The sequence below is a fragment of the Astyanax mexicanus genome, chromosome 15 (genome assembly GCF_023375975.1).
Source record: "Astyanax mexicanus isolate ESR-SI-001 chromosome 15, AstMex3_surface, whole genome shotgun sequence".
NCBI lineage: Eukaryota > Metazoa > Chordata > Actinopteri > Characiformes > Acestrorhamphidae > Astyanax > Astyanax mexicanus.
In genome coordinates this window covers 5197441-5211238 of record NC_064422.1, presented here as the reverse complement: position 1 = coordinate 5211238, position 13798 = coordinate 5197441, and the positions used below count along the sequence as shown (strand labels likewise).

At 39.8% G+C, this 13798-nt stretch overlaps 1 protein-coding gene and 1 long non-coding RNA gene across 3 annotated transcripts in view; one reads left to right on the top strand and one right to left on the bottom strand.

The window, feature by feature from the left end:
* Positions 1-13798, top strand: part of LOC103032919 (protein bicaudal C homolog 1) — a 170151-nt gene that overhangs the window by 83222 nt on the left and 73131 nt on the right. The window lies entirely within an intron of this gene.
* LOC111192393 (uncharacterized) lies at positions 9297-11405 on the bottom strand. Its single transcript, XR_007424472.1, has 3 exons — positions 11069-11405; positions 10042-10194; positions 9297-9767 (listed from the first exon to the last, which is right to left on the bottom strand). It is a non-coding gene; the product is annotated as an uncharacterized LOC111192393 (long non-coding RNA).

The window sequence follows — 13798 nt, the reverse complement described above, 5'->3', positions numbered from 1 at the left end:
TGGAGATGCCAGCTCGTTACTCAGCCTGGGGGTGTAGGGAGGTTCATGTTGGCATGTAGCGTATGAGTTGGTGTGGCAATTATGTGATTATACATTACCAGACCAGTCAAAAGTTTGGACACTGTCTCATTCAGATTTCTTTGTTTTTCTTTATATTTTTCTTAATATTAATATAATATTAAAGACATGAACACAATTAAGGGACACATATGGAATTAGTAGTAAACAGTAAAAAAAAAAAGTGTTGGTCCTCCACAACCCCCTGAACTAAACCTGTTGAACTGAGCAAACTGTTCCAGTTCTCACTCATGAAGACACTGAGATTAAAATATTAAAAGAGTGTGCAGATCTGTCCTCAAAGATAAATATGCTACCTAAAAGAATCTAAAGTATAAAACATATTCTGGTTATATCCAATGTTTTATCCACAATTCTGCATGTGTTTCTGTATAGCTTTAATATATTCTATATTCTTCAATATAAAATTTACAGAAATAATCACTTGGTACAGTATCTTCTGTGCCAAAATGTCATTAAATTGTTGTGATTTTGTTAAAATAGTTTGCAGGCCTGAAATGCAGGAATGCTTGTATATTAATTAGTGGTGTCAGTCATTTAAAAAATATAATCTGATTAATCACAACAATATTCTGTGATTAAATGTAATTAATCGCACTTGTTTGTCTTAAGATGCACATTTTATAGTGGATATTTAACTGTAAATAAAAGAATAAATGAAAAAAATGGAAAATTATATTTATATTAGTTGTGTGAAATAAAATATTAGTATATACCTGTATGTTTGAGGGGAGCTAAAGCCGACGTGGGGGGCTGGAATAAAGAATGCATAATAAATTGTATGAGGAAACTTTTTTTTTTTTACTTTATTTTAAACATCTCAGCTTGGTTGTAAGGATTTCTGAATTAATTTGAATTTAATTTGCTGAGTATAAAAGAACATTTTCACACCTGTAGTTGTGAAAGTTTCTATGGTCCGGATCAGTTGATGAGTTTGAGTGTTTATTTGGAGTGTTTCTCCCTCTGGTTGGTTTGGTTTCACACAGGCATAAAAACCTAAACCAACCAAAATGCGCACCAATAAACCACACAAGCACATCTGATTGTCTCCTCTGATTGGTCAGAGCTGTCTGGCGTGGGAGCAAGAAAGTAAATATAGTGAGAAGATTCTGTGTTCCAGTGTGTATATCTGTGCAGTGTGAAGCTGCTTAACATAGAACACAGAAAATTTGCTGCTCTGCTTTTAAACACAGTGTTTTCAATGTGACGTGCAGTGCAGAGTCATGCAGATGTGAACAGTGAACGCAGCACATTACTGAGTGTGTAAACAGCATGGAGCAGCAGAGACAGTGTTTGTTTATAGCAGTATATTACGAGTTGCAAAAGTTGATTTCAGGGAAGTTACCCCCCCCCACCAAAAAAAACAAAACAAAAAAAAAACTTGCACACACACCAAAGGATAACGAAACTTTACTTTTATATTAATTTATTTTAATTTCAAATTTAGAGTATTCAGAGGTGAAATGAGTTTTATCTTTTTTCTTTTTGGAAGGCCCTGCCTCTGCTTTCCTTTTTCTTTTTTTTTTTTTAAATAAAAAAGCCTTTATTTGACAAAAAATGACAGTTACTATATCACAAAAAATTGCACAACATCAAAAACATTTCATATAATATTACAATAATTATTAATATTGCCTCCGCCATGATCTGCTTTCTCTCACTCACTGAACAAATCCCGTCCGGGAGGGGGGAAAAACACTGCCCGCCCACACTAAAAACTGATAGGCTGTCTCACAGACTCTTTGCCGAGGACAGGCCAATCAGAACCCTCTCTGTTTTCTCTCTCTCCTTCCCTCACGCGATTAGAGATAAAAAAGTCTGTCGCCTGTGTGCGCGTTTGCGTGCAGTGCGCGTTTGGGGCACTCGTTCTGAATTCCGGGAGATTATATGTGACTTGCGGGCATCAGGGAGCCGTTACCGAAATGCGGGAGACTCCCGCAGCTTCAGGGAGACTTGGTTTGTCTGATATTATCTGGCTAATATATCAGATTGGTTGGTGGCGTAATTAATTGCATTAAAAAAACGAATAACGCATTGCTGATTCCAAAACTCTTTAATGATGATAGACCTAATATTAATCAATGAAATCAGGTTCCACAGATAAAACTTGAAATATCTTTATACTTTATACTCTCTGTAAATCAAAGCAAATGTAAGAAACACTCCAAGGTTTTACCCCAACATTTTTAGATTGCATCGGGCCTGTACCAAGACACTGCTTTAAAAATCTAATATATATAATTATAACATACCATAACTCCTGCTCCAAACAAAATATTTTATATTCTGAGGCTCATCAGCATGGAAATTATAGTTGGAAGTAAACCTTTATTGTTCTTTTTTGTAAACTAACATTCCCTCGAAATTTACACAGTGTGCAGTTATAATTGCTGCTTTGAATGCCAGACACCGCGGTTATGGCCATGTGCTACCTGATAGGGTTACACAGATGTACTCATATTGCATATTGCATGGTCATCAGCCCAGCTCTGTGCCCTGTGTTTACTGTGGGACATGGTGTATGGTCATTAAGTGCGGGGTAAGTATCCAGCAGTCACGTGTCTGCGCTCTTGTGGCATTTACAAGAGCACAACTGCAGTAAACATCAGGATTCTCCTGGGAGGAGCAGAGAAAAGCTTTCTAACTTCTCCAAAGCTTCATTAGGAGGAAGGATCTGAACCCAGCAGTGGTTAAACATTTCATTGAGTCTAGTCCCAATATTCAAAACCTCAGCTGTGTTGGCATTGAAACTGCTATGCTTGGTAGAAGAGATGGAGATGTTAATAATCTTAAATCAAAATCTTAAAACAGGAAGTATTTTGGATCCATTTGGCCCCATCTTACACTCTTCAAAAGACTCATGTCATGATGCTGCAAACAGGCTATTTTCACGCCTTCCGCTTGCCCTGTTTAAATAGCAACGGTGCTTGTAAATATATCTACGCCGATGGGTGTGGTGGTCTGGAAATGAGGTGTGTTCAGGTAAATATCTGGTGTATTGCTATCTTGGAAGCAAAAAACACAGGCGCACCACTGACTGAAATTAACCTAGACAGACATCAACAGTCAGACATTCATGGCTATCTTTGCAATGCAGGTGCACTGTGCAGGTGCACTCGTTATACCTACAAGACGTGCAGCAGTGCACAAACCCAACTTTTACATCAACATTAAACAGAATGCAGAATAATATATCATTCCTGTTCCTATAAATGCTGTTTCCTTTGCTGAGAGACACAGAAGCACTGCACCGTTAAAATAGCTGTGTGACAAAGTCAGAGAGCACCTGGCTCTTAATGGGAATAGCAAGATACACTCTAATTGGTTTATTTCACATTACGCCCAAAACACACCCATGATTAATTAAGAGAATTAGTACATGCTTTTGCATGTTTTAAGCCGCACAAGGTGTATAGTACTTTTCCTGTCGTTACGATAGCAAAAATACAGTGATGCCCTAAATCAAGCTACATGGTTGACAGCTTCCTTATAGATCACTAAAATAGGGCCCATACTCTGGGTGCCAAGTTATCAGGTGGGAAGAATGACATATTTAATCCAACATAATTTGTTAACTAGGTTATATGGATTGGTTTTTAAATGTTTATTTGTGTTTTTGCTGTATAAAATTTCCTGTTCTAGTTGCTGGTTCTGAGAGTTAGATGATCGTCTGAGACTCATGTGAAACGTTCATATTAGTGTACTGTATTGTACTATATTGTAAGTATTAATGGGTTTCCATTAGGGCTGGACCCGAATATTCGGGTATTCGGATATTCGTTCGTTGAGTAGGTATTCGGTTTTTAATTTTGGTATTCGGATATTCGTTTTTTTTCTCCTTTCCAGAGTTCCACCTCACTCTAACCACTTCTGTTCTCGCAGGTCCCGTCAGAATATCTTGCGCGCGGGGCAGAACTGAACTGTTATTGGCTGGAGCGGGAGTTTAATCCAGACGATGCGGGAGCAAATTAATAAATAGTTAAGAAAACTGTAATAATTGTAAAAAAAAAAAAAAAACCTAAAGAAAACTCTCAACGCGCAGGATGGACCGACACACACACGCACACACCGATGGTGTTTGGACTGGGGTAAGGAACGGGACCACACTATTCAGCGCTGCTGTTTTAATAAATATATAAGTAAATTTGAAGCATTAAATGTAGTTTATTTAATTTATATTAGGAACGTGGGGCGGGAGCGGCAGAAATGTGTATGTGGCGGGCGGGCGCGGGATTAAAAGAAGCAATTTTTTTGCGGAGCGGTAACGAGACAGAAACGCGGGAGCGTGGAAGAGTGGGTTTAAAAATCTGTCTCGCGCAGACCTCTATTATACATGATAAAAAAAAGAAACTGATTTATATAATAAAACGTAAGGGGTAATGTGGCAACAGTAGGGGGTAATGTGGCAACAGTAGGGGCTAAATCGGTTACAAAAGCCTGGCCTACAAAAATGATGTCTGAACGAATTCCTCTTATCTAATATAATTTAAAATGGTTTAAAAATATAAAATAATTTCTAAGCAAACGAAATATTTAATATTGAGCTTATAGCCCAAGTGCAAAAATACAAAATCAGTAATACGGCTATGCCCTGCACAATGCTTAAACCGAAATAGACCAAGTACAATAACGTCATTAACAATGACTTTCCTCTACTCTAATATAATTTAACATGGTTTAAAAATATAAAATAATTTCTAAACAAACGAAATATTTAATATTGAGCTTATAGCCCAAGTGCAAAAATACAAAATCAGTAATATGCCCTGCACAATCCTTTAACCGAAATAGACCAAGTACAGTTTACAATGACTGTCCTCTAATATAATTAACAATGTTTAAGAATATAAAATACTTCCTGAACAAACGTTTTTTTTGTTTGTTTTTTTAAGCAAATAGCCTAAGTGTGAAAACACAAACAGCAATTTACTGGGCTGGCTTGCGCAGCGGAGAAACCATGCAGCAGCAGCCTCCTAGCTTGCTTACGCAGCGGATAAGCCGCGTGTGGGGCAGCAGAAATTCCGGGATGAAAACACAAAGAAATCTGGGCTAAAAACACAGAAAAAATATGGGGTGAAAACACAAAAATCCGGGATAAAAACACCAAAAATCCGGGGTGAATATGTCTCGTCGGTCAGAGCAAATTGAAAATTTTTCAGTGGATTAAAGGGGCCGTGATTTGCTTTTTTTTATTTTTTACCTCTTTTTTTAAAAACGAATATTCGAATATTCGCTTCGAATCAGTGCCGAATATCCGGAGCTCAAAAAACGCTATTCGGGCCAGCCCTAGTTTCCATGAGTGAGCAGCTCCATCTAAACCTCACATCATCAAGCACACTGCAAAGCACTGGATGCAGCGGTGTAAAGCGTGTCACTACTGCATTACGACTTTATGAACAGTGGAGACGTGTTCTCTGGAGTGACGAATCATGCCTCTCCATCTGGCAACCCAATGGATGAGTCTTGGATTGTTTGGTGGTTGCCAGCAGAATGATAATTCTCTGACTGCATTGTGTCAAGTAAAGTTTGATGGAGGGGGGATTATGGTGTGGGGTTGTTTTTCAAAAGTTGGACTTGACATCTTAGTTTTATTGAAAGGAACTCTTAAGGCCCCACTAGGTAGAATTGAGATTTTGTGCTCGTGGGCTCCCCCTTCAGTTTCAGAGTGTAATAAATGTATACAGCACTGTCGTAAAACCTCCCCCCTTTCCGTTTCCCGGCACTTTTTATCTACAATACCAACAAAACAATGTTGATTATATGTGTACAAAGTTATGATCATTGTGAATGTAGATATGTTAGATAAAGACCTGTGTATAGCCATATACATATATGTTTTTACATATATACAGTAGACTGTTATTACTACTAAAATGTACTACATAAATAGTGGACAGTCCACCTGAATATAAGCTACTTTGTCTATTAGAAAGTAAAACGCACACGAAAATAATTACAACCAATCTAAACTGCATCATCAATTTGTCTCTTTTAGCATGAAATGTTTACTTTATTGTAAACAAAACTGAAACAAGACATTTCTTCTGTGTCTAAAGCTGATAAAACAGCTCGTTTACAGAGTAGCACTATTAACCCTCACCAAAAAAACTAGCAAAACATGAAATTATAGCAAAACAAAAACACAGTATCAGTAAAAGCTTTTACAAACCCCAGACTAATATTTATATTTCAGTTTGGAGCAATATACTGCAAGCTAATCTTACAAAACCTGGATCAGATACAATATATGTAAGTACTACCTCACCTTTAACCATCGTATGTATCCACAAACAACAAAACTATAAACAAAAAAAAACAGACTACAACTCTGTGAAGTAACGTTATAAATATGAAGCTGCTAGACCAGGGGTCACTAATAGGCGGACCGCGGTCCGGGTCCGGACCCAGACGTTGTACAATGCAGACCCAAACCGATAAACTACTGAGAAGAATTTAATTTTGACAGTGTTCATTTAAAGTGGCGTAACTTTTCTTGTTCACACTACAGCGACGCGGCATCGCTCCCAGACACTTTCTTCACCTTTCTCTCGCCGCTTTGGGGCGTCGCCTGAAAGAGCAAGCAGTTTATCTGCCATCAACAAGAATGGTAGAGTTGTAGTTCAGTGCTGTGTATGAACCAGACGCCTGGTGAACCCTGCTAAAATATCCAGCTCAGGACCAGCTGCTCCTCCGTCTCTGTTATCTTACAAAGGGGTATCTTAAAGCATAAAAAATCCTGAAAAAGCTGTAATCAGCCTTTCCTCCATTTTCTGACTCTGTAGTTCAGCCTGTGGCGTGTGTGGTGCTGAAGCCCTGTCCGTGTGGCACTGATTGCCTACCGCCCAGCGAAACTCGCTTCTCATTTGCATAAAGTTGAAAATATCTAAATTTTTTGCTGCTCGCTTCGCCTCGCGAATAACGCATCGCGTCGCTGCAGTGTGTGTTTTGCGGCGCAGTAAACGCACAGACCAATCACCAAATGCCCCCCTCTGCCAATAAGATCTGTGCAGACGGCTGCCCCATCTAGTGAATTGGGACGCGGCCGGGAAAAACCACCTTTATAAAGAGATAGGGAGCCAGAGAACTGGCGGAAAAACGAGAACAGGTGGAAACTAAAGACACGCCGAGCGCGAGAGAGAGAGACAGGGGAGAAATGTACCAAAATCTGTCCAGAGACGCATTTTATTATTATTATATAATAATAACGGTCAGGACCTTGGACTGACAAAATTTTCTCCAACTGGACCGTACTGAATTCTAATTAAATACCCCTGTGCTAGATTATCTCGGCGAAACACCAGAGCAACAAAATAAGACGTTACTTACTCTTCCAGCGAGAAGCCGGACAGCTCGGCTCTGTTTTCAGCTGTTTAGCGTCTCTTAGCTCACGCCAACGAGTGAAAGAGATTCCTATATTTATTCATGTCTGGTCTCAAAGCTTTCTGGCTTTCACAGACATCTTCAGTCTCTTTCCAGCTTCTGCCATAGTGTCTGTATGTTAGTTAGTAGTGTTGTGTTGTTAACGAACAATTTGTTTGAATGAAAGAATCTTTTGAACAAATCTTTTTAGTGAATGGATTCTAATGATTCAGTTCATCTAAAAGAGCTGCTGTGCCCATCACTTTTTGTTAGCGTCTGTAAAGAATTAACCAACCGGGCTTTTGTAGTCCTTGTAGAACTGTTAGAACTACAGGTTGGAAAGATTCTGGTTTGAGCTCAGAGGAGCCCGTCACAGACACGAGAGGACCCCCTTTTCCTCCCATTACACCTCAGTTGAGCGCTGCAGTGAGTTTCAAGCTGAAATTTTACTTCTTTAAAAAATTTTAATAATCAAGGAAGTCCTACCTAGTGTGCCTCTAATGCTTCCGCAAACCAAGAGGTTTTGGACAATTTCATTCTCCCAACTTGAACATTCTCCCAGCTGGAGTCCTGATCTCACAAATGCAAATTTGAAAGAATGTTCATAATTTCCCATAAACACACTACTAAACCCTGTGGAAAGCCTTCCTAAAAGAGTTGAAGCTGTTATAACTGTAAAGCGTGGTCCGAAATTATATTAAACCCTATGGATAAAGAATTTCATGTCACTCTAGTTCATTTAAGTGCAGGCAGATGAGTAAATACTTTTGGCGATATTGTGTATTTGTGTATTTTAGTCCACAATGGCTACATGTCTGCAGTACAATAAAAAAATGTAGGCAGCTATACCCGTGTTTCTGTTGCGTTTAGGCTTCCCTGGTCTATTGATTACCTCTCTCAGGCCCTCTGAAGTACTGGAGTTACAGGGTCCTGCTTCAGTTGGGACCCTCATACAAATGCATTTTTTATCTCACAAGCTTTATGCTAACCCTCTGCCGCTGCATCTGGGCCTTCATGGTGTCGCAGCAATCCCAAGTATGTAGTAGAAAAACAGAGCAGCTTCCTGCCTTCTCCACCGAACGCAGCCCGCTGGTGACCCCAGCGCCCCATCAAAGCCGGAACTGTTCAGGCCCGAAATAATCATTACCGTCCTTCATCAAACTCCTCCGTAATTCCGACCCCTCTCCACGGAGGAAAGAAATGTGTCTGGAACGCAGTGGATGCTGCCAGTGTGCGTGACTGCATTCTGTTTTGCAGAGCTTATGAACATCTGGTTCGGTCACACACACACACACACACAATGCGCGAGACATTTTTTGCTGATTTTTTTTTTTCTTTAAGTGTGTTGTGCAAGTTGTTTCACGACTCTAAACAAGCCGACTCGTGTGATTTACGGAGCTAAACTGAGAGACTTGTTTCTAAAACTGGAAGGAAGATGTTTCAAAACCAAACTGAGAACCAGACACAAAGAGATCTGAGGACATACAACTGACAACTAAGGGTTTACTCAGACTATACAATCCATGCCATGCCCGGGCTCCCAAAACACGACTCGTTTAACAAGTGTAATCTCTTTTGGTGCGTATTATCTCAGATTTTCGCTCCTGAGAGAGGGTGCTTTTCATGGCGGGGGTGCTGAATTTGGCACAACATGTATGGTATATGATGGCACTTTAGGGCCACTCTGAAAAAAACCCCAGTTTATTTTAAAAATTAAATAATAATGGCATTACAACCAGAAACGCCACAATATTATCCCCTAGATGCTGCACCATTTTTTGTATATTAATCACAAAAGTTTATGACTTTATTCTCGAAATATTACAACTTTATTCTTAAAATGCCGCACTACCAGGGCCGTTTCAAGGTATTTGGGGGCCCCAAGCAAAGACACCAACCGGGGCCCCCCCAACCTCCACACCAGAAATCTCATGCCCAAACCCCCCTCCGGCCAAAAAAAAAAACATATCTGGCCGCGGTCCACCTTCAAGAACCACAGCATATACACACAGTTTAGGTCCAACACACTTTATGTAAAAAACACAGCAATAGTATCCCATAACAACAATTATAAAAAATAAAGTGCAAATTGCATAGTAAGTATAAATACACAGGTATACAAAGGTACATTTGAACAGCTGAAACAAAACACTCCCATATGCAAAAATATATAATGAAAGTGCTTGTGGTACCTTGTGCTGTAGAGGTATCACCAGTGCTGAGATGTGGTGGAGATGCAATTTGTGTTGATGTTGAGGCCATGGTACCACTGGATGTAGTTCCTCCCATATCTTCTTCTCCCATGTTGTCTTCCTCATCAATGAGAGTTGCTGTTGATGATACAGCCAGGAAAATAAGAAAAACATTATTGGCATAACACACTTTTCATGTACAGAGTGCATCACTGAGTGTCTGATGCCTAGACAAAAGTACAGGCCCCATATTCAGAAATCTGACATTTCCATGGGCAAGACTGACTGATTTTCACAGTTTTGGGGGAATTCAATATCTGTGATTTGCACTGGTCCTTTTCTAACAATGTTATAGTGCACACTATGAGTTAAGACTATGGGAAACAGCTATAATTGACAGTGCTTGTGGTACCTTGTGCTGTTGAGGTAACCCCAGTGCTGAGATGTAGTGCAGACTCAATGTATGTTGATGTTGAGGCCATGGCACCAGTGGATGTAGTTTCTTCCATGTCTTCTTCTTCCTCATTGTCTTTCTCATCAATGAGAGATGCTGTTGATGGTACAGCTGGGAAAAGAACGTTTTTATTAATATAACACACTTTTCAGGTACAGCGTGCATCACATAGACATGAGGAGGGGCCGTATTTAAAAATCTGAAATGTCCAGCAAAAATATGCATGACCATTTTATAACAATATTAACAAATTGTAAGAGGTCAGTAATAACAGCTTAGTGAGAGAAATTCACTCTACCTTCATCAGAGGCATCCTTAGGAAGAGGGCTTAGAAATTTAAGCAAAGCACCATGAGGTAGAAAGAAAAGATATGGTTAGAGATAGCATTACAATATTTTTTTCTGATTTTGATATTTAGATGGATCCCAGCTGCATTGATATAGCTACCAATGCTAAACACCTCAAACTAACTACTTTACAAATTTACTACTTGTAGCTGAACATAGCAGATTTAAGTATGCTGTTGTCTGAGAATTAGACAGATGCACCTGATGCTTTAAAGACAGTGAACAGCTGGCATAGTGCATGCATGGATACTACTAGACACGTACTCACCATTTGGTACATAGATTAGAATAGCTAGCTAGCACCTCAGAGAAGCTACGCCACCTTAATCTCAACTGAAGATAAGAACGGTAGGCTGAAATACAATAAGCAGTGAATCTGGAACAGACCTGTGTTTTCCTGTTAATATAATATATTACATTATGGAGCTATATTATCAGCCTGTTCGAGCCTGTATACTGCACTAACCTCTAACCTAATTGGTTAGCTAACTTATTCCTAGCTTTGACTGCCAGGCACGTAGCTAGCTAGCTAACATAAACATTACCCGGGACGTATATATTGTTTTTAGCCTACCTGCTGCTAAATTACACCATTTGTACAGGTAGGCCTAATTTATCCAGTGTAAATCATCACTTACCACTGTCTTGTGTTTTTTTGTGTTCCTCTTCCTTCTTTTGTTTTCTCTTTTGGCTTCCTGATGGATAAATTCGCTTCATGGTTAAGTTTCATATTTGCCGGCGTCTAAAACTTGGCTGTCTGCCAGGACAGTGTCTGCCTGCCTTCAGCAGCTGGTGGGAGGGGCCCCCTTGAGGGGGATTCTGAGAACAGTGTCATTGCTCATTGACTTTGAGAATGTAAAGGGGGGCTCACACAGTTTGTCGCTGCATTTAATTCTTAACCTGTTGTTGTCTGGGGGCCCCAGGCCAGCTTGGGGCCCCAAGCAATTGCCTGGTTTGCCTGCCCCATCGCGACGGGCCTGCGCACTACAAAACTGTTATCCACAGTAATACTTGATACTGTGATTCTGCTATACTCAGAATATACTCAGCTATACTTTTATTACAATTCTCTACAGTATATATTTTAGTACATCTGTGTTACTAAAGAGGATAAAGTACTCGTAAATAAACAAATATCCGGAATTATGGATTTATTGGTGTCAGCACTAATATGTGGTAAACCCTCAGTGTAACCACATGGCGTGGTTAGTAACAGCTCATTTGCATAAAAGTGTCAGAGCCCTTAAATGGCTCATTCTGAAAGGGACTGAAACTGGTAAGAATCGAGCTGGTGAGAACTCGTTATGTGAGAGTGATTTTGTGCAAAGAACTTCATGAACAGGTTTTGAATGGTGCAGTGAATAACACCACTGCCTGCCAGTGAGCTACCATGTGGGGGACTGGGGTTCAATTCCTGGTCTGGGTCCAACTCTGTAATAGGAATGACTTTGTAATTCACTCTGGATAAGAACGTCAGCTCAATGCTGTAAATGTGAATGTTGTATAGCCCATATACCTGTTGTAACTTGTGTAAGTTGTCTCTTGCCTACAGTCAAGCATGGTGGTGGTAGCGTCATGGTTTGGGGCTGTATGCTTCCGGCACTGGAGAGCTGAACTGAAAACTGAATAGCGTTTTTCGAACACAATAAAGACCCAAATCCCACCTCCAAGATGACAAATGCCTTGCTGAGGAGGCTGAAGATAAAGATGATAGACTGGTCAAGTATGTCTTAAGACCAAAAAAAAACAATTGAGCCCCTGTGGAGGATCCTCAAGTAAAAGGTGGGGGAGCACAAAAATATCCACCAGCTCTGTGATGTCATGGAGGAGTAAGAAAAGGGGATTCCAGTGGCAACCTGTAAAGCTTACTTAATCTTTATTGTTGACCTACTTAAGAGCTTGTGTAAAAGTTGTAAAAATTATTAGTTGATTAGTTATTATTCCTTTTTAAAAACCAAAAAAAAATTGAAAGAAAAATGACCTTTCTTTTTTTTATTTGCATGAAATACTCCATCACACCATCAGTTGATGTGTGTGCCAGTGTTCACTGTTGCACCAGTGAATTCATATATGAGGTACACACCTGTAGCCTTAAAATCTCAAATGCTATTTCATATTCTGGAAAAATCGGAAAAAGTCTAGGTCACTTTCTCTGTGCATGTGTACTGAATCTGCTGTTTTAGGAAGTTTATACACACTCATCATTCACCTAAATGTCGGGGAAAAGACTGAGGCAGAAATAGAACAACATGCAGCCACAATAGAAATGATTGACAACCACTGGAAGCTTCGCTGGGCTACATAAAAAAGATTTTGTTTGAAAGCACTTGTGGGATACACCTGCACACAGTGCAGTGGGAAAATCCAAGCAGCTCAGTCTGAGAAGCATCTGAGAAGAATGAAAGATTTACACAGGTCTGAGACATCTCTTGGAGCCATTACTCAGCAGCTGCTTGATTTCAAAATCAAGTTTTCAAACAACTGTACTTCAGTATAAGCTATTGGGAAGTGTAGTTATGTATATGCCAGTGATTGAAAGAAGATGTAGACTGATCAGGAGCAAAACAAGGAGAGATGGGTCAGATCGGGTCTGATATTAACATAATTATATCAGACGAATGCTCAGCCACTTTCTGAACCAGGTTCCAGTTCCCAGTTTGCTGCTGGACCATAAACCCACTATAACGTTAACATGACAGACATAACTGATCTAGACTCCAGTTCCACATCTTACACCAACCGACACCAACACCTTTCGCTAATGAAATGTAAACAATATTGGATTTCATAGCCTGTTGTGCATTTACAGTCTAGGTTAGGGCGATATTGGAAAAAAAATACATTGCAAATGTTCTTTTTTCAAGTATATATATCGCAATATTAAACAATGCAGAGCTGAGTCAGCATCGAGCACTCAAAACACGAGAAAAACAGCAAAAAACAATAATTGGCTCTTTTTTAAAGGTAAATAAGAGCGTTTTTCTTGGATTAAAAGCATGAATTCAGCTGTAACTGGAAATATCTGTGCAAAACTGTGCTGAACTGAGATGCATAGCTTTTGACACATGCTTTTACAAGCACGTGCCCAACCATGTGAATAAAGACCATGCGGTTACCTTGTGTTTACTCTTGCCCCTCTCCCCCTCTGTGCTCCCTCTTCCCCACGTTCTTCTCAGGCAGCAGCAGCCTGTCACTCACACAGACACAGAGACAGCGCTGTGTAGCTATTTCTTGTGTCAAGAATCAAAACATTGCAACATGACATGTGTGATTTAATTACCTTAAGTGACATGTGCATGTTACTGCAGAGCTTGAGGAAGTAGGAGATCTGCGAGCAGTGCTCAGACCATATACCACACACTGCATCA